The 25,770-nt window shown below is 41.3% G+C and overlaps 1 protein-coding gene across 16 annotated transcripts in view; it reads left to right on the top strand.

Moving 5' to 3' along the window:
* The first annotated feature begins 426 nt into the window (after positions 1 to 426).
* Positions 427 to 25,770, top strand: part of LYPD6B (LY6/PLAUR domain containing 6B) — a 223,433-nt gene continuing 198,089 nt past the window's right edge. For 5 of the 16 annotated variants that reach the window (XM_073905198.1, XM_073905109.1, XM_073905098.1 and 2 more), the window contains exon 1: positions 449 to 516. The gene's annotated coding sequence lies outside the window, so the exon portion shown is untranslated. Of the gene's footprint in view, positions 517 to 3,524; positions 3,597 to 25,770 lie in introns of all 16 variants that reach the window. The other 11 variants (XM_073905163.1, XM_073905104.1, XM_073905170.1 and 8 more) reach the window with 6 other exon arrangements.

The following is a 25,770-nucleotide window of genomic DNA, read 5'->3' as shown; positions in this document are numbered from 1 at the left end:
GAATGAGATAGCATGAGAGGGGAAGGGTCAGAGGGAAAAGCGGACTCCCTGCTGAGCAGGGAGCAAAAGGCCCGAGTTCTTCCAGTTTCTGAACTCACTCACTTGTGCCCTTGGCCCAAGCATTTTCACCCCGAGGGTCTCAGTTCTGGGTTCTCGGTTTGTATATCCCACAAAGAAAGGGGTTGGCTTCCACTCTTTCGCACTGGCTTGGTCGCTTGGTCCGGTCAGGCTCACGCTCTGTGTTCCGTTTCCCGCCCGGGCCTCCCTTCAAGCCGGCGGAGGATCCCTGAGGTTCCCCGAAGAGCCTGAGCCCCGAACAGCTCGCTCCTGGGCGGGGCCCACCTGTCCCGGCCGGGTCCCCTTGCGGGCGCCCCAGGTGGCTCAGGCGGGGAGGAGCCGCGCCCCGCCCCGCCCCGCGCGGCCGCAGCCAACGCCGGCCCCCGGCAGGAGCGCTGGGAGCCGAGGCCGGGAGCCGGGCTGGGGCGCCGAGAGGCCCAGAGGGCGCGCGCGGCGCAGGTGAGCGGGGAGGGCGCGGCCAGCTGGGGGCGGTGGTCGGCCGCGGCCGGAGGACCCCGCGCCGGGGACCTGCGGGACCGCGCGGCTGCGGCGGGCCGTGGAGGGCCGCGGTGCGGTGGAGGGGCTGGGGTCCCGAAGCCAACTGGAGGCGAACAGCTGGGCACATCTGGACCGGGCGGGGGCGGGGTTGCCAGGGCGCCGCCGAGCACCGTTTGCGTGGCGCTGGTAGGGGAGAGGGGAGGCTGGGGGACAGGGCTGCTGGGGAGAGCGCGGAGCTGGGGCGGGGGTTCGGGCCGTGGAGGAGCCGAGAGGAGCTCCCGCCTCTCCCTCTGCGGCGCCGCACAGGGGCCCGCGTCCCTGCCGCTGCTCTGCCCGGCTCTTTACTTTTCGGTGGTGGTGGTGAATAAACGACCCATGCGTAAGGCTTAGGTTAGTTCCCTGGCGCTTCCGAAGAGCTGAGTACGCTGGGCTGCTCTGACTCCAGGGGCCGGAGGTTGGAAGACTGCTGGTCTGTGTGCCCTGGGGCGTTGTGGGCATGAGGGTGGAGGTGGAGGGGTGCCTCCATCTCCCAGGACCCTGCGATCCGAGGGAGAAAGGGGAAAAAGGTCTATAGTGCTGTTTAAATTCTAGTTACTAGCTGTGTGACCCTGAGCAACTTACTTAACTTCGCTGATGCTCAGTTTCCTCAAAGGCAAATGGGTATTATAGTCATTAAAATAGCCTTAAGTTATATGATGTTCATAAAGTGCACAGCACAAAGCGTGGTGAAAGTTCTCTCCATTTTTTTCCCTACGTGATAATGTAGCACTTTATGCCTCCCAGAGGTCTCCACACATTTCTGAACAGAAGGGAGATCCAGGAGGCTCAGATTACCCGCCTTTAGGGGGAAAACCTAGGAGTGGTGAGGTGTGTGTGTGAGTGTTTTGGGGGTGGCATTTTTTTTTTTTCTTTAATCACTCTGACTTGCTCACTGCTAGACTGCTCTCAGGCTCTTTTACTTCCTGATACCATCCTAGAGGCAGAAGATTGAGAGGTGCCAGGACAGACCCTGCAGACAAAAGGGGCTTAGCAGCCCGCTTTCATCACCATCGACTGTGTCAGAGTTCTTTTGAGTTGGGTGTTGGTCACTTGAAAATTGATGCAATATAGAAATTGGGTCACATAAATGAAAAAGGCTGAGGGTTTTAGCTTCAGGCATAGCTACATCCAGGGGCTCACATGAGGTTGCAGGGCTCATTCTCTCTCATACATATCTTGGCTCTTTTCACCTTCTGTGTTAACTGGTTTTTAGTATGAGGTGATAAATAGCACTGGCGCCTTCAGGTTTATCTCCTCCTTTAGAGAGAGGGGGTGGGGGGAGGGGAAGAGTCTCTCTCTTCTTCCAGCTCTTTCATCCTCATAGCAAATCTTACTGATATGCTAGCCCGAAGCTGGGCCAAGCCATCTCAGTGGATAGGCAGTGGGTTTCCAGGATAGGAGTGAATACTTTACCCAGGTGCCACCAGTGCCTGGGGGATTGGTTCAGGTCCAGTTCAGCTGTTGGAGACTGGGGAGGGGCAGTTCCCAGTGAGAAGTCTGCTTCGGCACAGATAAAAATAGTACATGTCCATTGCACTCTCTCTGCCTTTGCTCACCACCACCTAAATGAAGTCCGTAGTAGAGTGTAGACTGCCTGGGTGCCGTATTCAGTCTGTCAGTCATCAAGTCTTTATCCAAGGCATGGAGAGCATCCTGTGTATTCATCCTTTCATTCATTGTTTTGTTGTTCATTCATTCTCTAGGACCAAAATGGAGTCACTTATGCTAAGCCCAAACTGAGACTTAACTACATTGTGCCAGGGCCTCTGCCAAGGGTGAAAATGATTGCTTTGGAGAAGCTCACCATCTGGTGGGAAAGGCAGATGTGCAGATAACAGTGCCTGAGAATGTCTAACTCTCTGGGGATATAGGGAAGGCTTCTCCAGGAGACGGAAGTTGAGCTCTAAATTGGAGACGGTAGGGCTGCTCTAGGAGAAAAAAAGCCTGAGGGGCTTCCCAGGCCATTGTGGTGGGGGATCAGTGCTTGCTATTGTAAATAACGTGATTTAGGTCCCTTGACTGTCTCACTTAAGAAGTCCTTGCAGGTAGGGGGTTCACAGTGGTCACGGCCCTCGTTTGGATTCGCTTGCTTTTCCCTTCTCTGCCACAGGATGACTGCAGCTCCATCATGGCTGCCGGTTATAACACCCAAAACAGAAGGGAGGGATGGGGTTTGTCTAGATAACAAAGGACAAAATTTCCCAGAAGTTCCCTAGGTCATTGGCCAGAATGGTCACATGCCCACCCTAAATCAGTCACTGGTAAAGGAGAAGAAGGTGGGCTATGATTGTTTTATCCACACAGTCTTCTGGAGCTGAGAAAGGGGCTCAGCTTCTCTGAGCACATCGATGCCCCGTATCTGAACAAAGCTGGAGTTCTGTTATCAAGGAAGGAAATGAGACGGCCTATCAGGCTGTTAGGTAGGCAGTCAGTCAATGGTTTTTCCCACAGGCAGTGACAGATGATGACAGGCCTGGCCTGTATGGGCAATCAGGAGAAGTTCTGTACAATAGAGTACCGGGTGCGGCTGAGGGGAGAGAGGAGTGAGGCTGGAGACACAGGTAGAGACTCTCACATAGAGTACCCTATATTAGATACCACTCTGGCTCTCACTAAGAAGCATAAATCTTGGTGCCATTCCTCAAAGCACTTACACTTAAAATCTGCAAAAGTTTTTCTGAGCTTTTCATACTCCTGTTGGTAACAGCAGCAGTGGCTTACCTTATCGTGATGATTCTGTAGGGGTGGGTTAGGGTGGAGGAGTTGGGGGGGGCATGTATAGTTTGAAAAAGCCTCACAGCTGGTTCTGCTCTGCATCCCACTCCCCAGCACCTCCCCTTCACCTTCTCCCATGCCCTCTGTTGAGAACGCTTTCTTGTTCTAAATCATGGCTGCGTTTCAGTATTGTTAACCTGTCTTCAAACTAACAGGCTGGGACTTGGTGAAGATGCAGTTAGTGGTGGATCCTGGGCAAGAAAACAGTTCTCCGGACAGTAAATCCAGTAGGTGAATACTCTATAGTTGTTTTAGTAGGAAACCAGCCTCTACTGCCTATTGCTTTTAAAGCATTTAGCCTGTTTTCATTTGAAGTATGGAGTGCTGCTTTTTGTTTCCATTTGATATGGCAGACATTGGTGGACATTCGGAGTTAGATTGGGCAAAAAGGGGTACATCCTTAATATCTCGTTAGCACAGAAGTTGGCAGAAAGTCTTGGTCACTAATCCTGAAAGAAAGGAGGGAGTGGAGGGCAGCATATTTTGTTTCCATCAGCAGTGGTGCTATGGGATGGCCAGGATCATTGGAAAAACATGAAGGAATGGGTAGGGAGAGATGCCTTGGGCAGTCATTGATTCACAAATATTGAGCATCTACTGTGTGCCAGATCCTGTTCTGGGTGCTGAGGATAAAAGAGTACACAAGAAAGACAAATCTCTCTGCTCATGGTACTTACAATCTACTGGAAGGAGACCTATTTATTTATGTTTTGTCTCATATTTCAAGTGATGAGAAGTACTATAAGAGAAAAAAGTTATTGTCAGAGGAGAGGGTAGTGGAAGGGTGGGCAGAATGGGTGAAGGGGAGTGGAAGGTACAGGCTTTCAGTGATGCAATGAATAAGTCGCAGGGATGAAACATACAACACAGGGACTATAGTTAATGGTATTGTAACAGCATTGTATGGTGACAGCAACTATATTTGTGGTGAGCGTGGACTTGTTGAATCAGTGTGTTGTATATCTGAAACTAACATTACATTGTGTGTCAAATGTATGCAAATTTACAAAAAAAGACTCTAAAAACTAAAACAGGGTAAGAAAAGAGTGCAATAGTTGGAAACCAGCTGGGCATAGTGCTGGAAATCTTCAAGGTTTATTCTTTCTCTGGTTTCCAGCAGAGAAGTATGGCCTGAGCAGGCATGATACTGGGGGGAAAAAGACATTCACTTGGAAGAAGAGGGTTACATATTGAATGACTTGATTTTAAAAGATTTCTTTCATGAAGAATCTCTTTGTTTCTTTGTTATACTTCACATTGTTCCCAAACATGATTTACAATGACTTACAAAACGTGATACCAGGTGGTAAGAAATAAGTGAAGAAACATGAGCAAAGGGAAAATAAGAATCATTTCTTTCATCATTGGGTTCCAGAACTGTTTAGTTTTGGTATCAGGAAGGAGGAAGTATGGTGATTAAAAATGTGATTCATGTTCAGGGCTCATTACTTAAAAGGTGAGAAAATAAATTTTTATGCCTTAGAAAGTTATAAATTTTTTTGTGTGTGTTTAAAGAGTCAATTTTATTTGATAGGAAAATTAGTCTCTTTAGTAAGGACTTATATGAAATTTATCCCTTGAGTTCAATGAAAACTAATATTTTCTTTTTTTTTTAGGTCAATATAAAGTGCATCAAAGGTTAACAGAGATCAAAACCTAATTCTGGGGTCAAATGATATGGAACAAAACAAATTGGTGAGAGGCTACATTTTGACCCAGAATAGACTGGAAAAAATGTACAAATTCAGATAAAAATTTATAGCTTTTAAAAGTTATGCAGTGGTAATTTTGATTGCCTATTTTTATTGGGTTGTTTGTTTTCTTATTGTTGATTTTTGAGAGTTCTTTACATAATCTGGAACCTCAGAAATGTGTTTTGCAAGTTATTTCTCCCAGGCTGTGCCTTATATTTTTATTCTTTTAACAGTGTCTTTCTCAGGGCTAAAGTTTTTAACTTTGATAAACCAGTTTATCAGTTTTTATTGTGAATCAAACTTTTGTTGTCATATCTAAGAATTCTTTGCCTAACCAAATAGTTTGAAAATTTTTTATACTTTCTTCTAGAACTTTCATGATTTTATGTTTTACACTTAGGTCTGTGATCCATTTTGGGTTAATTTTTGTATGAGGTATAAGGTATGAGTCAAGGAATTTTTTTTTTAAGGATTTTATTTATTTATTTGACAGAGAGAGACACAGTGAGAGAGGGAACACAAACGGGGGGAGAGGGAGAGGGAGAAGCAGGACTTCCCGCAGAGCAGGGAGCCCGATGCGGGGCTCGATCCCAGGACCCTGGGACCATGACCTGAGCTGAAGGCAGACGCTTAACCGACTGAGCCATCCAGGTGCCCCATGAGTCAAGGAATTTTTTTTTCTTTTTGCATATGAAAGTCCAGTTGTTCAAGCATCGTTTATTGAAGGGACTATGTTTCCCTATTGAATTGTCTTGGCATTTTTGTTGAATATCAGTTGGTCATAAATGTAAGTGTTTATTTCCAGACTCTCAGTTTTATTCCATTGATCTCTATGCCTATTTTGTGCCAATACCACCTCTGTCTTGATTACTGTGACTTTATAATAAGTTTGGAAAGCAGATCGTGTAAGTCCTCCAACTTTATTTTTATCCAGAATTGTTGTGGCTCTTTTAGTTCCTTTGCCTTTCCATATAAATTGTAGAATCAACTTGTCAATATCTACAAAAAGCCCTGCTGGGACTTTGAATGGGATTGCTTTGAATCTATATGTTAATTTAGGAAGAATTGACATCTTTACAATATTGAGTCTTTCAGTCCATGAAGATGATATATCTTATCTCTCTATTTGTCTTTTTGATTTTTCTATTACCATTCTGTAGTTTTTAGGATATAGATCTTGTGTGTTTTGTTAGATTTATACTTAAGTATCTAATTTTGGGGGTTGCTATTGTTGCTAGTATATAGAAATGTAATTTTTTTAAAAAGATTTATTTATTTATTTGAAAGAGAGAGTGAGAAAGAGCGAATGGGGGGGTAGAGGGAGAGGGAGAGAGAGAATCTCAAGCAGACTCCCTACTGAGTGTGGAGCCCAATGTGAGGCTCCGTCCCACAACCCTGAGGTCATGACCTGTGCTGAAATTAAAAGTTGGACACTCAACTGACTGAGCCACCCAGGCACCCCTGTAATTGGTTTTTATATATTGACATTATATTCAGTTACCTTGCTAAAGTCACTTATTCTAGGGGGTTTACTTGTAGATTCTTTGGGATTTTCTACACAGTCAATTATGTCATCTGTGAATAAAGAGAGTATTATTTCTTCCTTCCCAATCTGGATACCTTTTAGTTATTTATTTTTTGCCTTATTGCACTGGCTAAGAATTCCAGTACAATGTTGAATAGGAGTGGTGAGAGAGAACATTCTGGCCTTGTTTCTTGTCATGGGGGAGAAATAATTAATTTTTCACTATTAAGTATGATGTTAACTGAGGCTAGATGCCCTATGAGGTTAAAGAATTTCCGTTGTATTGAGTTTACTGAGAGTTTTTATTATGGATGGATTTTGAATTTTGTTGAATGCCTTTTCTCCATCTATTGACAAGATCATGTGATTTTTTTCTTTATATTTAATATGGTGAATTATACTGATTGATTTTCACACATTGAACCAGTCTTGTATTCTTGGGATAACTTCATTTGGTTGTGATGTATTTTTGAAAGAGGCTGTGCAGGATTGGTATTGTTTCTTCCTTTAGTGTTTGGTAGAATTCATTAATGAAACCACATGGGTCTAGAGTTTTCTTTGATAGAAAGTTTTTAACTAAAAATTTAATAGGTATAGGTACACTTCAGGTTACCTATTTCTTGATAAGTTAGGGTAGTTTGTGTTTTTTAAGGCATTGTTCTACTTCACCTAAGTTGTCAAAATATGGAGGTAGAATTGTTTGTGGTGTCCTCATATCATCCACTTAATGTCCATGGAATCTATAGTGATCTTCTCCTTTCATACCTGATACTAGTAATTTGTGTCTTCAATTTTTTTCTTATTCTGTCTAGAAGATTATTAATTTTATTGATCTTTACAAAGATCCAGATTTTGGTTTCATTAATTTTGTCTGTTTTTCTGTTTTCAATTTTATTGCTTTCTGCTCTTTTCTTTATTTCTTCCTTCTCCTTGCTTTGGGTTTATTTTTTTGTTTTCTTAAGGGATAGTGCATATTACTGATCTGAGATTTTTCTTCTGTTTTAATATAAGCACTTAGTGCTATACATTTCCCTCTAACCACTGCTTTAGCTGCATTCCACAATTTTGTTATGTGTATTTTCATTTTCATTTATTTAAAATCAAAATATTTAAGAATATACCTTGAGAATTCCTTTTAATCCACATGTTATTTGAATGTATGTCATTTGATTTTTAACTGGGAATTCTCCAGAAATCTTACTGTACTGATTTTGAATTTAATTCTACTATTGTCTCACAGTATAATTTGCATGATTTCTGTTCTTTTAAATTTGTTCACCCTTGTTTTATGGCCCAGAATATGCTCTGTCTTGTTGAATGTTCAATGTGTACTTGAAAAGGATGTATATTCTGCTATTGTTGGGTAGAATGTTCTAGAAATGTTAGGTCTTCTGTGTCCTGATTTTCTGTTCACTTGTTTTATCAATAACAGAGAGGCATGTTGGTCTCCAACTAAAGTTGTGCATTTTTCTATTTCTCCTTTTTGTTCTATCACTTTTTGCTTCATGTATTTTGATCATCTGTTCTTAGGTGCCTACACATTCAAGATTGTTATGTCCTCTTGGAGAACTGATCCTTTTATCATTATATACTATTTCTTTTTATCCTTGTTAGTATTCCTTGTTCTGGGTTCTACTGCTTTGGGTGTTAATAATATAGTTACTCCAGCTTTCTTTTGGTTAGTGTTTGTTTCCTATATCTTTTACTTTTACTTTTAGCCTGTCTATGTCTGTATATTTAAAGCAGGTTTCATCTAGACCTTAGAGTCTTGCTTTTTTAACCGATCTGACAATATCTATCTTTTAATTGGTGTGTTAGACCATTCACATTTACTATGCTATTAAACTTAATCAAAATCTACCATTTTGCTAGCTGTTGTTCTTTCTTTCTTTTTCCTTTTGAGTTCCTTTTATGATTCCCTTTTATCTCCACTATGGACTTCTTATTTATGCTTCTTTTACATTTTTAAGTGATTACGCTAGAGTGTGTGTGTATATATGTAAATATATGCAAACGTATATATATATATATATATAAATATATACCTTTAATTGATCAGAATCTACTTTCAAATAATATTATACTGTTTCCCATGTAGTGTAAGGACGTCAACAGTAGTATATTTCCAATCCTTCTCTTCTATCCTTTGTACTTATTGTTATCATCATTTTCCTTTTACATATGTTGTAAACACAACATTGCTGTTATTTTTGCTTTAGACCAGGGGTTAGCAAACTTTTTCTCTAAAGGACCAAAAAGTGAATATTTTTGGCTTTGAAGCCACATTTGGTCTCTGCTGCATATTTTCATCATTTCTTAAACAATATTTAAAGAACATAAAAATGATTCTTAACTCAAAGGTCATACTAAAAGAGACTATGGCTTATAAACCATAGTTTGCTGACTCCTGCTTTAGACATTCAGTTATCTTTGATGGCAATTAAAAATAAGAAAAAGACAAATTGTTTTTGACTTTCATTTATTCCATTTCTAGCACTCTTCATGTCTTTGTGTAGATCCAAGTTTCTGATATTATATTCCTTCTGCCTGAAAAACTTTATTTAGCATTTCTTATAGTGTAGGTGTCCTGGTCATGAATTCTCTCAGTTTTTGTCTGTGCCAGTCCTTTTTTCTCCTTTTTTTTGAAAGATATTTTCACTGGGTCTAGAATTTTGGGTTGACAGTTTATTTTTTCTTTCAGCACCTTAAAGATATAGGTTCATTGACTTCTTACTTGCATGCTACTGACAAGATGTCTTCTATAATCCTTATCTTTGTTCTTTTATATTTAATGTTTTATTTTTCTACCACTGCATTCAATATTCTTTTTGTCTTTGGTTTCAGCTGTTTTAATAAGTTACACCTCTGTGTGAGAGAGAGAGTGTGTGTGTGTGTGTGTGTGTGTGTGTGTGTGTGTGCACATGTGCACATGTATGCACATTCTTGGTATTCATCCTGCTTGGTATGCTTGAGCTTCTTGGATCTGTGGTTTGGTGTCTGTCATTAATTTTAGAAAATTCTCAACAATTATTTCTTCAAATATTTCTTCTGCTCCATTTTCTTTTCTCCTTCTGAAATTTGATTACACCTATGTTAGAAATTTTGATTTGTTCCACAGCTGTTGAACACTTCATTTTGTTTCATTCTTCTTTTTGTTGCTTCTTGTTTTAGTGTGGGTAATTCTGTTGACCTATTTTCTAGTTTACCGACTGTTTCCTTGGCGGTGTCAAATTTGCTGAAGAATGTTGAAAGCCATCTTCATTTCTGTTACTGTGTTTAGCCTTTCAGGTTTTTTCATTTTATTCTCTCTTACAGTTCCTATCCTTCTGGTAAAATGAGACATTTAATCTTCTGTGTTGTCCACTCTTTCTGTTAGGGTCTTTTACAATTAATTAAGGTTGTTTAAAATTTAGTGTCTGATAGTTTCAACATCTGTGTTAGATCTGAGTTTGGTTCAGTTCATTGCCCTCTCTTGGCAGTGTGGTTTCTTTCTTGCTTTTGTATGCTCTGTATGTTTTGTTGTGAACTGGACATCTTGTGTAGGACACGAGAGACTGAGATAAATAGTTTTTATGTCTGGAAATGGGAGTGCCTTTCTATTTTTGCTAGACCTTTAGTGTGGGCAGTTGATCACTGTAATCAGGATTTGAACTGGATTTGAGGTTTGTTGTTGGTATGGTTATTCACAGTGCACCACACACTTCAAATTCCTCTTGTGATACTTTGAGTTTGGAATTGGGGCTGGTTGGCCAAAGGGCTTTTCTTACTGTCTGTCTCAGTGTCAGCCTTAGGTCTTCCTTTTGCACTGTGCCTCAGAGTGGTCTGGCTCCATGCTCTGTCAACTTTCCCAGCAGTATTCTGTTGTTATTTGTTACTTGATGCCTGTTAGCCAGTGTCCACGTACATCCACTTCAGGTAAACAAGTGCTGTCTTCTCTCTTCCTGTAGGTATCTGGTTCTCTTTAGATTTAGGGCTAGTTTGTTTCCGTGTGACCTCAGCTTTCCAGTAGAGTCAAGAAAGCTCTAGACTTGCCATTTATCTGGCTTTTTATTTGTTGTGAGCATGGGAGTGATGCTCTCTTCAGCTCTCTACACCCTGAGCAGAAATTAAAAGCCTTGATATGATGTTAGTCACCATACAATACATCATTAGTTTTTGATGTAGTGTTCCACAATTCATTGTTGGAGGAACATTGTTGATAGCCTTGTAATTGTTTTATGTCCTCCCATTTTTTCCATATTAATAACGCATTATCCTAAATAGCTATACATGCATCTTTATTTTCTGAAAGACTGTGAACTCCTTAGATGCCAAGAAGAATATTTCATTCTTCCTGTCCGTGGTGATCAGACCAACAAAATTAATTTGTTGGAATAAATTTAGAAAGCTATATTCCCAGTCCAGAAACTTTGGCCTTTTAGCATTATCGCTTTGCTGACAGTTGTACTATCAACCTTATCAGCTTACCAACACAGGGCTTGATAGCCATGTATTTACTTTGGGAAACAGATAAACTGGGTAATTTAGATGAACTTGTCACCTTAGGATTCACACATAAGTGACTGTGGCAGGTGCTCCGGGAGATGTCTACTGTTTCACAGCTTATAGCCTGAGTGGGGACACACGACATGCAAGGTGGGTGTCAGCGAGTACTGTGGTGGGTAAGTGCTCCCAGAGGTCACGGAGGAAGGGAAGGCCACATGGGTGGTCAGGAAAGACTTGATTCGGGCCTCGAAGCATCAGACACATGGAGTGGAAGGTGTTTTGGAGTGGGGGGATTTGGAGGGAGAAGTAAGCTATTTTAGCAGTCTCCCAGACTCTACAAAATCTCTGCTGTCTCCGGGAGTGACTTGGATCCATAGGATCTGAGAGAAACTGCAGGTAAGATATAGAAGAAAATCTAATTTAAATTATTTCTATAGCAAGGATCGACATCCACAGAAGATAATAGGCACAGCTCCCTGTCCCCGCCCCCCATCTCAGCCTTCAGAGTCTCTGACTCTAACTGATGTAGTTTGTGTGTATTTCTGGAAGCTACTTCTTGTCATGGCAAGGTTAAGCTTTCCAGAGACAGTTTCAGGGCTGGTAGCTTTAGCAGTCAGTGCCTCTTTGTGACTTCTGTGTTTTAGGTCCATAGCCACTGACCTAACTTTTTCTCTACTTTCTGTTCTCCGAGGACTCTTACGCAGATGCTTTATTAAGAAATGTACATTCTTGGGGTGCCCGGGTGGCTCAGTTGGTTAAGTGTCTGCCTTCGGCTCAGGTCATGATCCCAGGTCCTGGGATCGAGCCCCACATCAGGCTCCTTGCTTCGCGGGGAGCCTGCTTCTCCCTCTCCCTCTGCCTGCCACTCCCCCTGCTTGTGCTCACTCTCTTTCTCTATGTCAAATAAATAAATTAAATTAAATTAAAAGAAAGAAATGTACATTCTCAAAGTATGCTACATCTACCACACTTCAAGATTGACTTCATCTATGAGACCATCTTCTGAGTATCCTTGTTCAGAGTGAAATGGTGACACCCTCAAAATATTGCATAAAAGCCAGATACAGCATCACTGGGGTCTTACTGGAAACAAACATTCATGCGGGAACTATTTTACTGCAGTGAAAAATAGGGATGGAAGTATATTATGAGAAAGGCATTATGTGTGTGTTACTTATCGTTTAGCAAGGGGTGGGGACCACAGTTCTTAAGCAACAACAGAGAACAAAAGTGAAGGCTGTGCATTAGCCCCTGCTGTGCTGTACTACAGGGTAGGTATTCCTATTACCGAGAAGCAGTACATCATGCGCTTCCCCTAGAATCCAGGGCCGGAATGGTAGTTTATCTCCTGGGATGAACTGAGAAATAAAACTAGTAGAGACCTAGATAATTCTTCATGTTTCTCTTTTTGCCTTGGCAGCCAGGAAACCCAGAGCTAAATGTAAAAATACTCAACGATGTGGTAACTTTATTTCAAGTTCTAAGTGCCAAGATTTCCTGCCTTAAATTATATGATTTCACCTTTTTAAAAAGAGTAACTTTTGCTTTTTTCTTATTACCAGGGTGATACATGTTCATTATGGAATATGTGGAAAATAATAGATTGCACCACCAATCAGATGCTTTCCCATCACACAGAAATAGTCACTGTTTAAGCCATTCTCATTTCTTCTAAGCATGTATGTCTTTATATGTACATATATGTAAATATATATATTTACAAAAATGAAATGATGCCTTTCACACTGTATTAAAACTCTTTTTTTTAGTCTAAGCTTTATAATCATTTTCCATGTCATCATATTTTCTTGTACAACATTATTTTTAATGGCTAGTATATTTCATCATGAGGCTGTATCTTGCACATTTAGCTTGAACTCAGCTTTTTGCTATTGTAGACAACTCTGTCCTGTACACTCTTTTGTAGCTAAATCTCTGAGCAGATCCACAATTATTTCCTTAGAATAGAATTTCTAGAAGTGACACAATTAAGTATTAAAATAATTAAATAATATTTTTAGGGCTCTAGATTTATATTTGTGTTGCCTCCAGAAAACATGAACTAATCTATTTTATCACCTAAAATTTTGAGAATGCCTCTTCCGCTGGTCTCCTCCAGTACCAAGATCATCATTTGTTAAAATCTGTATTAGGATGCAGAATGACTGGCTTTTGGCCAGGTGTGGAGGATTTATGAGGACCCCATGAAGCAACTATGAATCTAGACAAAATGAACAGAAACAGCCTTTTTTTTTTTTAAGAGTTTATTTATTCATTTGAGAGAGAGCATGGGGAATGAGTTGGGGGAGGGGCAGAGGGAGAGGGAGAAGCCGACTCCCTGCTGAGAGGGGATTCTGATTTGGGGCTCAGTCCCAAGACCCTGAGTTCATGACCTGAGCCGGAAGTCAGACACTTAACCAACTGAGTCACCCAGGTGCCCCCAGAAACAGCGTTTTTGTCACTCTGGTAATCCATCAAAAGCATATAACAATCTGAGAAGCTTTTGTTCTTGAAAAACTGCTGAACTTCAGGTAAGAGCAGTAGGAATCTGTAGCATTCTTGCCTGGGGCTGCTCCCATCTCGTTACCACTCCCCTCGGTGGGCTCAGAGACGTTGGCTCAGCAAGGGAGGTCATGTGGACCAGCCCCTGTGCTGCCAAGATCAAAGGGACTCACCCAGTTTGCAGTGGTGGGCCATGTCTGTACCTTCAGGGTATTTCCAATATTCTGAGCTTACAAACTACATTGCAGATAATCTTTATAACTAAAGTGGTGACATTAATAATTATTTACAGAGGATACGTTCTTAGAATTTGAATTATGGTATCAAATTCGATACCTGTTTTCAAAACTGTCTTTCAAGATGTTTTACCAGTGAACATTTTCACCAGCAGTATCTCACCATAATTGTTATTAAGTTGAGATAAACACACATGCCATAAAATTTAAACTTTTATAGTATACAATTCCGTGGTTTTTTGTATGTTCACTAAGTCGTGAATTATCATCATCATCTAATGCCAAAATGTTTTCAAAACTTCACAAAGAAATCTCATACTCATTAGCAATCATTCCCCGTTGCCGCCTTCTCTCGGCCCCCAGCAGCTTTTAATTTACTTTCTATTTCCATGGATTTGCCTATTCTGGACATTTCATATAAATGGAATCATTCAGTGTGTGACCTTTTGTGCCTACTTCTTTTACTTAACATAATGTTTTTAAGATTTTAAGGTTAATAATGTTTTCAAGGTTACAGCACAAATCAGTCCTTCATTCTTTTTTATGGTTGAAAAATATTCTACAGTATGGATATACCACATTCTGTTTATCGGTTCATCTTCAGGGAGGTTTGGGAAGTTTCCATTTTTTGGGCTATTGTGAATAATGCTTCTGTGAACAATTATGTACATGTTTTTGTGTGGACATGTGTTTTCAGGTCCCTTAGGTATATACCTAGGTGTGGAATTGCTGGATCATGTGGTTATTCTGCTTAATTTTTTGAGGAACTGCCAAGACTTTCCAAAGCTGCTGTACCATTTTACCTTCCTACCAGCAATTTTGTGAGGGTCCCCATTGGTCCACATCCTCACCAACACTTTTATTATCTGTCTTTATGCTTATGGCCATCTTAGTGGGTATGAAGTGGTATGTCATTGTGTTCCCAGTTTGCATTTTCCTAATTATGATATCGAGTATCTTTCATGTGCTTATTGGCCATTTGTATATCTTCTTTGGAGAAATGTTTACTCAGATCCTTTGCCAACTTGAAATCAGGTTATTTGTCTTTTTATTGTAGAGTTGGAATAATTCTTTATATATACTGGGTACTGGACCCTTATCAGATGTATGATGTGCAAATATTTTTTCTCATTCTATAGGTTGTCTTTTCATTCCCTTGAGAGTATCCTTTGACATACAAAAGTTTTAATTTTGATAACATCCTATTTATTTATTTTTTTTCTTTTTTCACTTGTGCTTTTGGTGTCATATCTAAAAAACCATTGCCTAATCCAAAGTTACAAAGGTTTACACTTATTATTTTCTTCTAAGTTTTATAGTTTTAGCTCTTCCATTTAGATATTTGATCTATTTTGAGTTCATTTTTATATATGATGTGAGTTAGGGATCCAAATTTATTTTTTTGCATGTAGCAATCCAGTTGTCCCAGCACCATTTGTTGAAAAGAGTATTCTTTCCCCATTGATTGTCATAGCTTTTCAAAAATCTGTTGACCATAAATACATAGTATACTTCTGTACTCTCAATTATATTCTGTTGATCTATAGGTCTATCCTAATGGTTGCTTTGTAGCACTTTTGTTATTGGGAAGCGTAAGTTTTCCAACTTTGTTCTTGTTCAGGGTAATTTTGCCTAATCTGGGTCCCTTATATCTTCATATGAATTTTAAGATTAGTTTGTTAATTTCTGCAAAAAGCCGGCTGGGATTTGATAGGGATTACATTAAATCTATAGATCAATTTGAGGATTATTGCCATTTTAACAATATTAAGCTTTTCAGTAATGAACATGGGATATGCTTCCAGTTGTTTAGGCCTTCTTTAATTTTTTTTAGTGATGTTTGGTAACTTCCAGTGTTCAAGCCTTGTATTTCTTCTGTTAAATTTATTACTGAGCATTTAAATTTTTCTGGTGCAATTGTCTTAATATCATTTTTAAGTTTTTGTTGGTAGCACATAAAAATGCAATCGCTTCTCATGTTTTGATCATGTATCCTGAAACCTTGCTGAACTTGGTAACTAGCTCTAATAGTGTTTTAGTGAATTCATTTAGATTTTCTATAGAGAAAATAATGTCATCTGCAAAGAGAGATAGTTTTACTTCTTTCTAATACTGATGCTTTTTATTTCTTTTTCTTGCCTAATTGCCTTGGCTAGAAGCAACAATACAACGTTGACTGGAAGTGTTGAGCAGACATCCTTGTTCCTATGTTAAGTTCCTGATTAACAAGGTGGCCAATATTATTTATGATATTTTTTGATGACCTTTTTTATACTCTAAGAATCTGAGTGATGGAGCAGGAGTTGCTGATTGGTTTCTCCTAGGGAAGGAACAAACAGAAATTCCCTTTTTCCTGTGCATTTGAAGGTTTGGCCTGGTAGTTAATAGGGAAAAAAAAGTATTTTAATTGAAGAATCTACTTATGTGACATCTAGGTGCCAAGGAGTTTGATTAATGCTTTCTAGGCTATAAACATTCATTACTTAAAAATAAAATTTAAATTTTCCCTGCTAGTTTTTCAGTCCTGCCTTTCCATATATTGGTTGCACATTATATGCTTCAGGTACCATGCTGGGATCCCAAAGATGAATTAAACACGCATGGTGTCTTCAGGGTGCTCATGGAGAAGTCCTGGGGGAGACAGATAGGAAACAGGGAGTTTAATATTCTGGCAAGTGGTTCCCATGCAGGGTAACCTGTCAGAAGGAAACAGGTAACAGATGTGGGTTTCCCGCTGGGGGTTTTTAGGTCTCAGTTTGGTGATGGAACATTCAGATTTCACTCCATAGAATCAAGGAATTTTAGAACTGGAGGCTTAGAAATCCTTTGTCCAACTCCACATTTTTCAATAGGAGTAACCTCGTACCTCATTCAACACTTGCTCTTCTCTCTCATCGGCAACTCTTCTTTTTCTGAAATGTTTTATCTCACACACACACACACACACACACACACACACACACACACACCTCCCTTCACACAACATTTTCTCTAGGGAGGCAATCCATGTTAGGCCCACTTCTTGGCTCCATTTGTTGCGTCTGGTAATATAACACCAGCCTTGGTGCTCATCTTCAGTATGACTCATCTAGGAGTCCTGCTTTCGCTTGACTGTGAAGACTACTGGGCATTGTCCCTTTTGTAGGTCTTATGATGTGGAACTGAGAAGGATGGGGGCATTATCCAGCTCCACATCCGAGTTACCCAGAAAGCTTGCAGGAGGCCTCCTGCTCTGTTTCATTGTACTTTGAATTCTCTTTGTAAAGAGCACATTCCATTTTAATCTGGTCAATTCGGGAGATTCACTAGGATGCATATAAAGTCCTACCTGTATGCTTGCTGTGAAGTCATCTTTCCAGAAAAGAATGAAAGTGGTATTAACAAAAGCAATGGAATAGACACACACCTTAACAACGTTTACAGTTTTTGTTTTATAAGTCAAGTCAGAATCGCATGGTACATATGCTTCCATTTTTACTTTGCTATTTAAAAAGAAACCTTTTACTCCAGCTTTATTATTTATTATTACAATTAAAATAATACCAGGTTACTTTTTATCATTCCACTGGTAAAATGGAATGCAAACCTTATGGTCTTAGGCTACAAAAGAAAATGAATTGTCCCCACAAACCTTTCAAGCTTAATTAACTTTTAAACAAATATGAAGTTCTAGTTTCCCTTTTTCTTTTTTATTACAATGCGTTTTTTCTTTTGATTACATGAGGGACTGAGATAAGGATGCAGAGCTGCTTTCTGGTTCACACTGTTTAATGCATATGATACAGCAGCCAGTTCAATCAGAAGGGAAATAGGAAAATAACTACTCTATTTGTGCCTTGTAAGCGCTTTCTGCAGTCCCCTCCAGTCCCTATGATTAAATGTTGGCTTCTCTCCTTGCAGGCTTCTAAAATGAAATTAGAACGTGAAGCAAGCAGCATTTTAAGACCAGGCACAAATACTGTGTAGGGCCAAACCCAGCAAATTGAAGAATCACAGCATTGCAAGCAGTCATTTGATTCAGTGCTGAGAGAATGCAACAGAAAACGAAAGGGGATGGGAACGGATCCTGAGAAGGTTCTGGGTCCTGGAAAAGCCTCTGAGGATTTTTCTATGTTGGGGGTCAGTTGGGGTGGGGAGAGGAGGAGGGCATGGATGGGTGTTCAGGGCAGAGCTTTCCCTAGTGTGTGTGAAAAATGCACCAGTAAAACATATTGTCCTCAAGTTACTCTTTACCTCAGTCTAAGCCCTAGAGTGGCCCTGGGACTTGCTAATGGGGAAGAGGGGAGGTTAGGGTGTAGAGGGCCCCTTCTAGAAAGGGGGCTGGCACTGTGTAGAGGAAAGAGTGTTTGGACTGGTAGTCAGGACCTGAGTCCTGTTCTTGGTCCTTCTGCTTTCAGGCCACGTGACCTTGGATGAGGTCACCTTACCCCTCTGAACCATGGCTTCTATACCGCAAGATGCAGATTTGGCCTAAACCTGTGATATCCAACCCAAACTCCCAAGCCTCCACTGAGGCATCTCAGAGGCTGTCCCTACACCAGCAGTTGGGGTTCCTGGCCCCTCTTTCCCAAAGGGAGCAGCCTCAGTTTCCCCTCTCATATTTATGCTTCTACAAGCTGTTGTTGAAACTAAGAGAAAGGTCCCTAGAGAATGTTTGAAAGCTCCTAGATGGCCTGATCTCAAAGATCTTCTGGTTCTTGCATCCCAGTCATCTGTAGCTCTGACATCCAGTCCTAGGGGCTGGTGGCAGGGACCAAGGGACACCCACTCTTCTGGCGTCTCCCGCCTTTCTCAGGAGACACCAGGAACAGAAACACTACTCTTCAGGGTCAGCGAAGCTGCAGGGGGGAAAGACGGCCTGTGCATATAGGATTTCAGCCTGGGACTCGAGGAGCAGACCATTTCACCCCTATTGACATAGGTTCCCCGTGGCTCCGAAGATTAGGGCCCGGCTAAAGCATGTGGCCTGGGAGGCCTGTGATTTTGAGGGCAGCTGTGGCCCCCATCTTGTGGCCCTCATTAGCTCTCCAACAGGGGCTGTCAGGTTGCCTAGCCCTGAACCTTTACTGGGTGCCTCTGAGGCCAAGGAATAATAACCTGTCAGCCACAAGTTGCGATTCTGAGAGCCGGCCTCTCCCAGGAGCCATTTGCTGGTTCAGATTAAGTAAGCCTTTTCTCCCCACGTCAAGTCATCACCGATCTGGGCCCCGCCTTGGGAGTCTTCTCCTTTCACTCCCTAAGAATGTGCCTTCCTCTGCCACAAACTTTCCTCCATCTCTTTTGGAATCAGAATGCGTGTACTTTTGTGTTGCCAGGAGTGAACAGTGAGGGAGTAAGCCTTCAGTTTCCCCTCTGTTTCAAGCAAAGATTGTGCCTTTTGTTACTTGTCCCAAGATGCTCTGGTGAACACATAAGCCTGGGAGGAAAGGTTTGGCAGAGGAAGCCGTCGTGAAAGAACTGTTTTAACTGAGGAACATATAGCTGGAGACCCAGGGGTGTTGAGCAGTTTAATTAATGTTTATTAGAAATGGAGACGTGCTATTTAAAAATGAAATTTAAGCCTCCTGTCTCCATATCCATTTCTCTCTCGTGTCACTGCTCCTCTTGCCTGCTTTTTAACTTAGCAAGCTTTTATTGAGTTCCCACAATGAGACTAGGCACCTTGTTGCACACCGGGCTGACAGAGATGAGTAGGACCTACGCCTTGCCCTTAAGGCACTCATGGCTAGGCTGCCGAAAGATGGTAATAGAGCAGAGTGGTCTGTGCTTTTTTGGAGGAGGTCCTGAAAGTTAGGAGAACACTCAGGATGAGCAGCCACGTGCCCTTGGCTGCGGACAGGAAGTGGTTTCTGCAGGAGGAACCCTGGGACCTATGTCCTGGAGGATGATCTTGAGGTGGTCAGAAAGGAAGGGGAGGGCATTCCGGGCCGAAGAAGCGGTGGGTCCAAGGTGTGAGGGAGTTGAGTTTGTTGAAGTGTAGGGGCTTAGCGTGCTTGAGGGCAGAGCTTGAGGGAGGAGTGAGGGGGAGAGAGCTGGAGCCTGGATGGGATAAGCAGAGATCAGGCTGTGAAGGACTTGGAATATTTTACCAATGTACTTGTCAGTTTGGATTTCACCCCAGGGTTTGAGAAGCCACAACTAAATTTTAGGCAGCTTGGGACAGGAGGGTTTGCAAGGCTGTTTAGTGTGGCAGTTATGGGCAAGGGCTCTGGAGGCAAGTGACTGGGGTTCGGTCCTGCCTTTACCACCTTCCAAGTGTGGGTAAGTTACTCAACTGTATCTCTGTTGCCTCATCTTTAAAATAGGGATAAAAATCCTATCTGTCTTATAGGGTCCTTGTGAGGAATGAATAAGTAAATTCATCTAAAGCTCTTACAAAATGGGTGCATAGGAAGCACTTACTAAAATTTAGTTATCATTTTTTGGGACGCGGAGCATTGTGTTTTCCATGAGCAGTCTCCTTAGACTGTGTATCAGTTAGCTATTCCATAATAATGCCATATAAAAAACACTCTAGAACACAGTGGCTTAGAACAGCAATTATTTATGAAGGCTCTTGCAATTGCGGTTGGCTCTGGGGTTTGGCTGGTCTTCGCTGGGCTTGACTGAGCAGCTGTGCTTCAAGCTGTGACACAGCTGGGAATTCAGGTTGGGTTTTCATCTGCTTCAGGTGGGGTCCAAGCTGAGGGCAACAGCTACCTGGGTCAGCTCTTCCCAAGGCCGTGGCAGAGCTGGCGGGGGTAAGAGGAAACCTGCAAGGCTTCTTACTGCCTAGATTCCTTCCAACCAAAGCCATTCACAGGCCAAGCCCCAAATCAAGAGGCAAGGGATTATTTGATCCCCATCCGTGTGAGGAGCTGCAAAGGCACTTGGCGAAGGGCATGAACACAGGGAGGGCTGGGGGACTGGGGCCAACAGCGTGAGGTCCCACAGGCTGGCAACTTCCAAGAGGGAGCTCCGTGAGGGGCAGAGTTAACACTCAGCTTGGGCAGATCTGAACTCTAGGGGGCCTGGCTTCAATTAGTGACCTTCCTGCGCTTGTCCCAATGCTCACCTCCGGGCCTCGCGAATGCGTTCTTTCTCCTGGGTCTTTGGAGGAGACCGCACATTTTAGGGGAAAATGTACTGGTGTGGGTTTGACTGTAGACGCTGTGGGATGAAATGGGGATGATAATATTCTCCCATAATACCCATGAGAAAGTGTGGAGAGGAGCAGAGGAATGCTCTGCAGCCTCTCTCGGACTTCCCAGGCTGCAGTGCTATTCTCGAACATGGTTTGTGGCAGATGTGAACAGCTATGATAAGACTTACTGTTTAAACCCAACAGTAAGCTGTGCGTTTGTTTATATGTGTTTTTAGATATCTCTCTTGATACAGTGGAAAGAATTATATCTTTTCCTGGGCTCCCTGGCATTTGCTTTTTATTCCCTGGGAACCTCCTGTGAGGCGTGGCTGACTCTTCAGTGGACAGCCGTAGGCAAATGCTGGGGGAGAGGCAAGGGAGAGGCAGGTTGGTTAGTGTTTATGGGCATGTAAATATACCTTGTTCTCCCAGGCTCCTTAGGAGCAGGACGGGGACAGTGATGGGAAGAGTCAAATACGGTTGCTTTGCCAACATGTAAAATAATCTCCCGCTCCTCCTGGGCCTCCTTTTGCTGCATGACAAACGCATCCATTCTTCTCCAACAGAAAAGAGAGAAGCAGGGACAGGGAGACTTCTCTGTTTTATGTATGAGAACATAAGTATATTATGAAATTAAATAACAAACATTTTAATATGCCAGTCATTTCTTAGATTAAAAAATTAAGCACGATCTCTAAAATTACACTTAAGTATAATATTAAATGGGGCAATTTTTAAAGATAGGGGTTGGAAATATATTCTAGAATTTTCTGGTAATGGAAATAACAAGTAAAACATTTAGCAGTATGATTGATATATATAAAATGCTCAGTAAATCTTATTTTATTTATTTATTTTTTAAAGATTTTATTTATTTGAGAGAGAGAGAGAGAATGAGAGACAGAGAGCATGAGAGGGAGGAGGGTCAGAGGGAGAAGCAGACTCCCCGCTGAGCAGGGAGCCCGATGTGGGACTCGATCCCGGGACTCCAGGATCATGACCTGAGCCGAAGGCAGTGGCTTAACCAACTGAGCCACCCAGGCACCCCTCAGTAAATTTTAGCATTGATGATGATGATGATGATGATGATGTCTAGAGAACTTGTCCACTTATTGGTGGAGAGGATCACAAAGATTACGAGGCTGAGGACTCTCATCAACTGCCTTATTCCAGAGGAACCTCTCTTGGACATTCCTTCCCTATGTGGGAAAGCAACAGGCAAATGAACCCAGAAAAGCTCAGGTTCTAAAACCAAGCCAAGTGTACACTTTAGAAGTTACAATTTTTTGCTTAAAGTGGTTGTTTCTAAAGGCACAATTCAAAATAGTCACTGCAAGAACAGACATGCTGAAATCCTAATGGTGCAATTCTATTTTGTTGAGTCAAAAAAATAGGGCTGGATAAAATGACGAGTCGTAGCTATGCAAATGAAAAGAAAGATCATCATGTCTTGTGCTTCAGGGTATGAGTTGATGGCAAAAATTTGTCCATGTTACTTAGTAGGAGAGATGAATTCAGATGAAAACATTTAGTGATATATATATACATATATATACATATATATATACATACATATATATATATATAATTTTTTCCCTTAAGCATCACTTATGGCTGAACTATTAAAATGTTGTTGATCTGTTGGCAGGCTTTCCTAGGTGTCAGTTGTGGGCATGGCTCAGCAAATGTGTCAACCCTTCCTTCCTTCTCCAACAAACACAGACTTTGTTTCCAGGAGCTTATATCTTAATGGGAATGGCAAGATGCAGACATTAGAAATGGAAAAAACAAGTCTAAATTTATATAGTACACATTGTGAATGGTAGGTTTCTAATATATCTGGAGGAAAAATCAATAGAGTGAAAATGACAGTTATAAATCTTGGCTAAATTAAGCAATGAATTCTTCAACTTCTTTTAGTGTTTTCAGGCCAAGGGGCCTTATATTCAGGTGTATCAGAGTTGGAATAATATTGCCTGCCACCCAGGAAGAGGCCCGTCCCCAATAATAAGCAGAGAATTCAAACAGTAATTGGTGACTCAGCCACCAGGTACTTATATGTCCTACAAATACATTCTCAAAGCCTTCTACTGAATGGGAAGAACTGATTATAAATAGGAATTATTGCTTAGCTGACTGATGTCTGAAATGAAGGCGAAATGGCTTGATCATTTGATTTGTTTATAATCTCTTACTGAGATTTCTTATGAAACTACTATGTATATTTGGGTTTTTACTTTGAGGTTTTTGAACTTTTTATTTAAAAAGTGAGCTGGAATAACTTCTAACTACATCTAATGCCAGTGTGCCAACATTTTCAAAATAAGTCAATGAGGAAGAATTATTTAATAGATTATTTAATAAATGCTTTGCACATATCACTTTTTTTTTAAAGGTTTTATTTATTTGAGAGAGAGAATGAGAGATAGAAAGCACGAGAGGGAAGAGGGTCAGAGGGAGAAGCAGACTCCCTGCCGAGCAGGGAGCCCAATGTGGGACTCGATCCCGGGACTCCAGGATCATGACCTGAGCCGAAGGCAGTCGCTTAACCAACTGAGCCACCCAGGTGCCCCATGATATCACTTTAGACCCCATCAAACATACCATATCTTTCAAATAAACTCCACAGAGAGTTGAATAATGCAAATCAAATTATAGAAAAACTAGCAGAAAATATTTATTAGGCCTGCATAGGAATGACAATTTTCATAGCTTTACTGCAAGAGTAGCAACCAGTGAAGAAAAAACAAATAGACTTGAATATATGAAAACTTAAAACTTCTATATAAATGAAGAGACAACAGACTGGGAAAATTTGCATTAAATTTGTGACACATATATGATTAATATGTGTTATAACTTGAATATATAGCTTACTCAAATATGTAAGAAAAGGGCTGGGGCCCTAATAGATGTAAAATATAATAGCTACCATTTATTGAATATTTTTTTATGCCCGCATAGATTTACATAATCAGATTTTACTGATTGTTTTACCTACAGAATATTTTGTAACCAGCTTTCCTCACATGCCCAGACTATGTTACTAGTTAGTCTTCTAAAACAGTTCTAAAACACGGTTTTCAGCGGTAGCAAATTATGTCATTGGTAAGGAAGTACAGCCCAATTTTACTTACCTAAGTCTTCATGCTGGATGTTAAGGTTATGAAAATATCAATTAAGGTGATTTTCCTAGTATCTCTTCTATTTGTGAAGGCACGGTCTGTTGTTAGAGCTATGGTTCTGGAAAAATACATCTCAGTGAGTGAAACTGATTTACAAAGAAGCACATTCGATACTCTTTTTATAGGTAGCATCTGCCACTGAAACCTGTTTTAGCAAAAGAGGAGATAGCATTTGAGATCCCATGCTTTTCACAACTTTCCACAGCATGTCAGCATGTTTACTGAAGGCCTTAGTAAAAGAGACATGTTAATTACCATCCCTGTGAGCATCTCTAGGGTAGAGATGACTGTAGTATTCTGTGAGGGCACTTTGTCAAGCACGTCATTCCCTTATCTTGTTTTTATAGCAGAGGAAATAGAGGCACTAGAGAAATATCTTTGAGGTCACACAACAAGTTAACAGCAGATAAACATTAGAACCAGCAGCTCCAGAATTCCCACTGTGTGTAATTAGTTCACTGCGGGCAGGAAATGACAGCATTGGGGGGATAAATGGCAATGTGGTGTTTGGGGACGTCGAGGTTGCTGGGAATTCTCGGAGCTCTTCTGAATGGTTAATTAAGTTAGTTTTCTTGCTGAGGTTCTCACTGCATAGAACTTAGAGGCCTCTCAGCCAGGCACCTTCTTCTTTAGGGTAAAAGGAATCCGCACGGTCACCCTCAACCGCTTTGATGGGTTGTCGAGGTGGAGGATATTGGGTGTGGGCCTGAGTCATTTCATTTCTTAGGCTTTGCAGTCTCTTATTGAGGCAGTGTGGAGTTTGTGAGTGTGTTTTTTGCTGTGAGCTCCTGATGGACCCTGAGAAGGCTGCAAGTATGAGGTTGGGAGTAAAAGGGCAGGCACTGTTCTGACTCCTTACAAGCTCACCCCTTTCCCTGTGCCCCAGTGTTCTCAGAGTCCCCTGGAAGTGCTAGGTAAGCTCATGGAGTCCATGTTTGCCTTGTTTTGTACAGTCCTTATGAGTGATAGGTTCTGAATTTGTTGACTGCCTCCTATTCCTAAGCATCTAACAAAATCACTGTAGGAAATGATGTGCTTGTAAACTACCACCAAGAGATTTGGTGTTTGTGAATTTTAGGGTATTCAGAGACTGTCTGCCAAAGGCTGGTTCCATTGGATGCTCTTGCAAACTCATTAGGTCCTGCAATCATGATTATCTTAATTTCATTGACACCCCCCACTTTTAAAGAACATAACAAGTGTTTAATCACCAAGGGTTGATGAGAGAGAGGACTCTGTGCCTTTGCTTTAGAACTTTGAAAGGAGGTGGAATTCTGAAGTTCATTTGCTCTTCTGCCCTGTCTAGAATGAGCTGGGCATGCTGCCTGGGAGAACACAGGCTAGAATCTACTCACTTCCTGTTGCTTCAAACATGGCTGCTCAAAGTGAGGTCTGCAGATCGGCAGCATCAGTATCACCTGAGGACTTGCTAGAAGTGCACCTTCTCAGGCCACATCACCTGTGTTTTAACACACTCTCGAGGTGGTATAAGAACTTGAACAGAAGACATGCTTCTCGTAAGAAGCGCTGGAATAGAACATATAAATTGTTGAACTCTGAAAGGTAGCTTACTCAGTGGTGAATGCTTTTTCCTGATCATATTTTCTGTTTATACATTCTGACCCTTAAAAATAATTTCAGTTTTTTGACA

This window comes from Callorhinus ursinus, unplaced genomic scaffold (genome assembly GCF_003265705.2).
Source record: "Callorhinus ursinus isolate GAN/ISIS: 27379988/994484 unplaced genomic scaffold, GSC_fseal_2.0 scaffold2, whole genome shotgun sequence".
NCBI lineage: Eukaryota > Metazoa > Chordata > Mammalia > Carnivora > Otariidae > Callorhinus > Callorhinus ursinus.
This window is presented reverse-complemented; position numbering and strand designations above follow the sequence as displayed.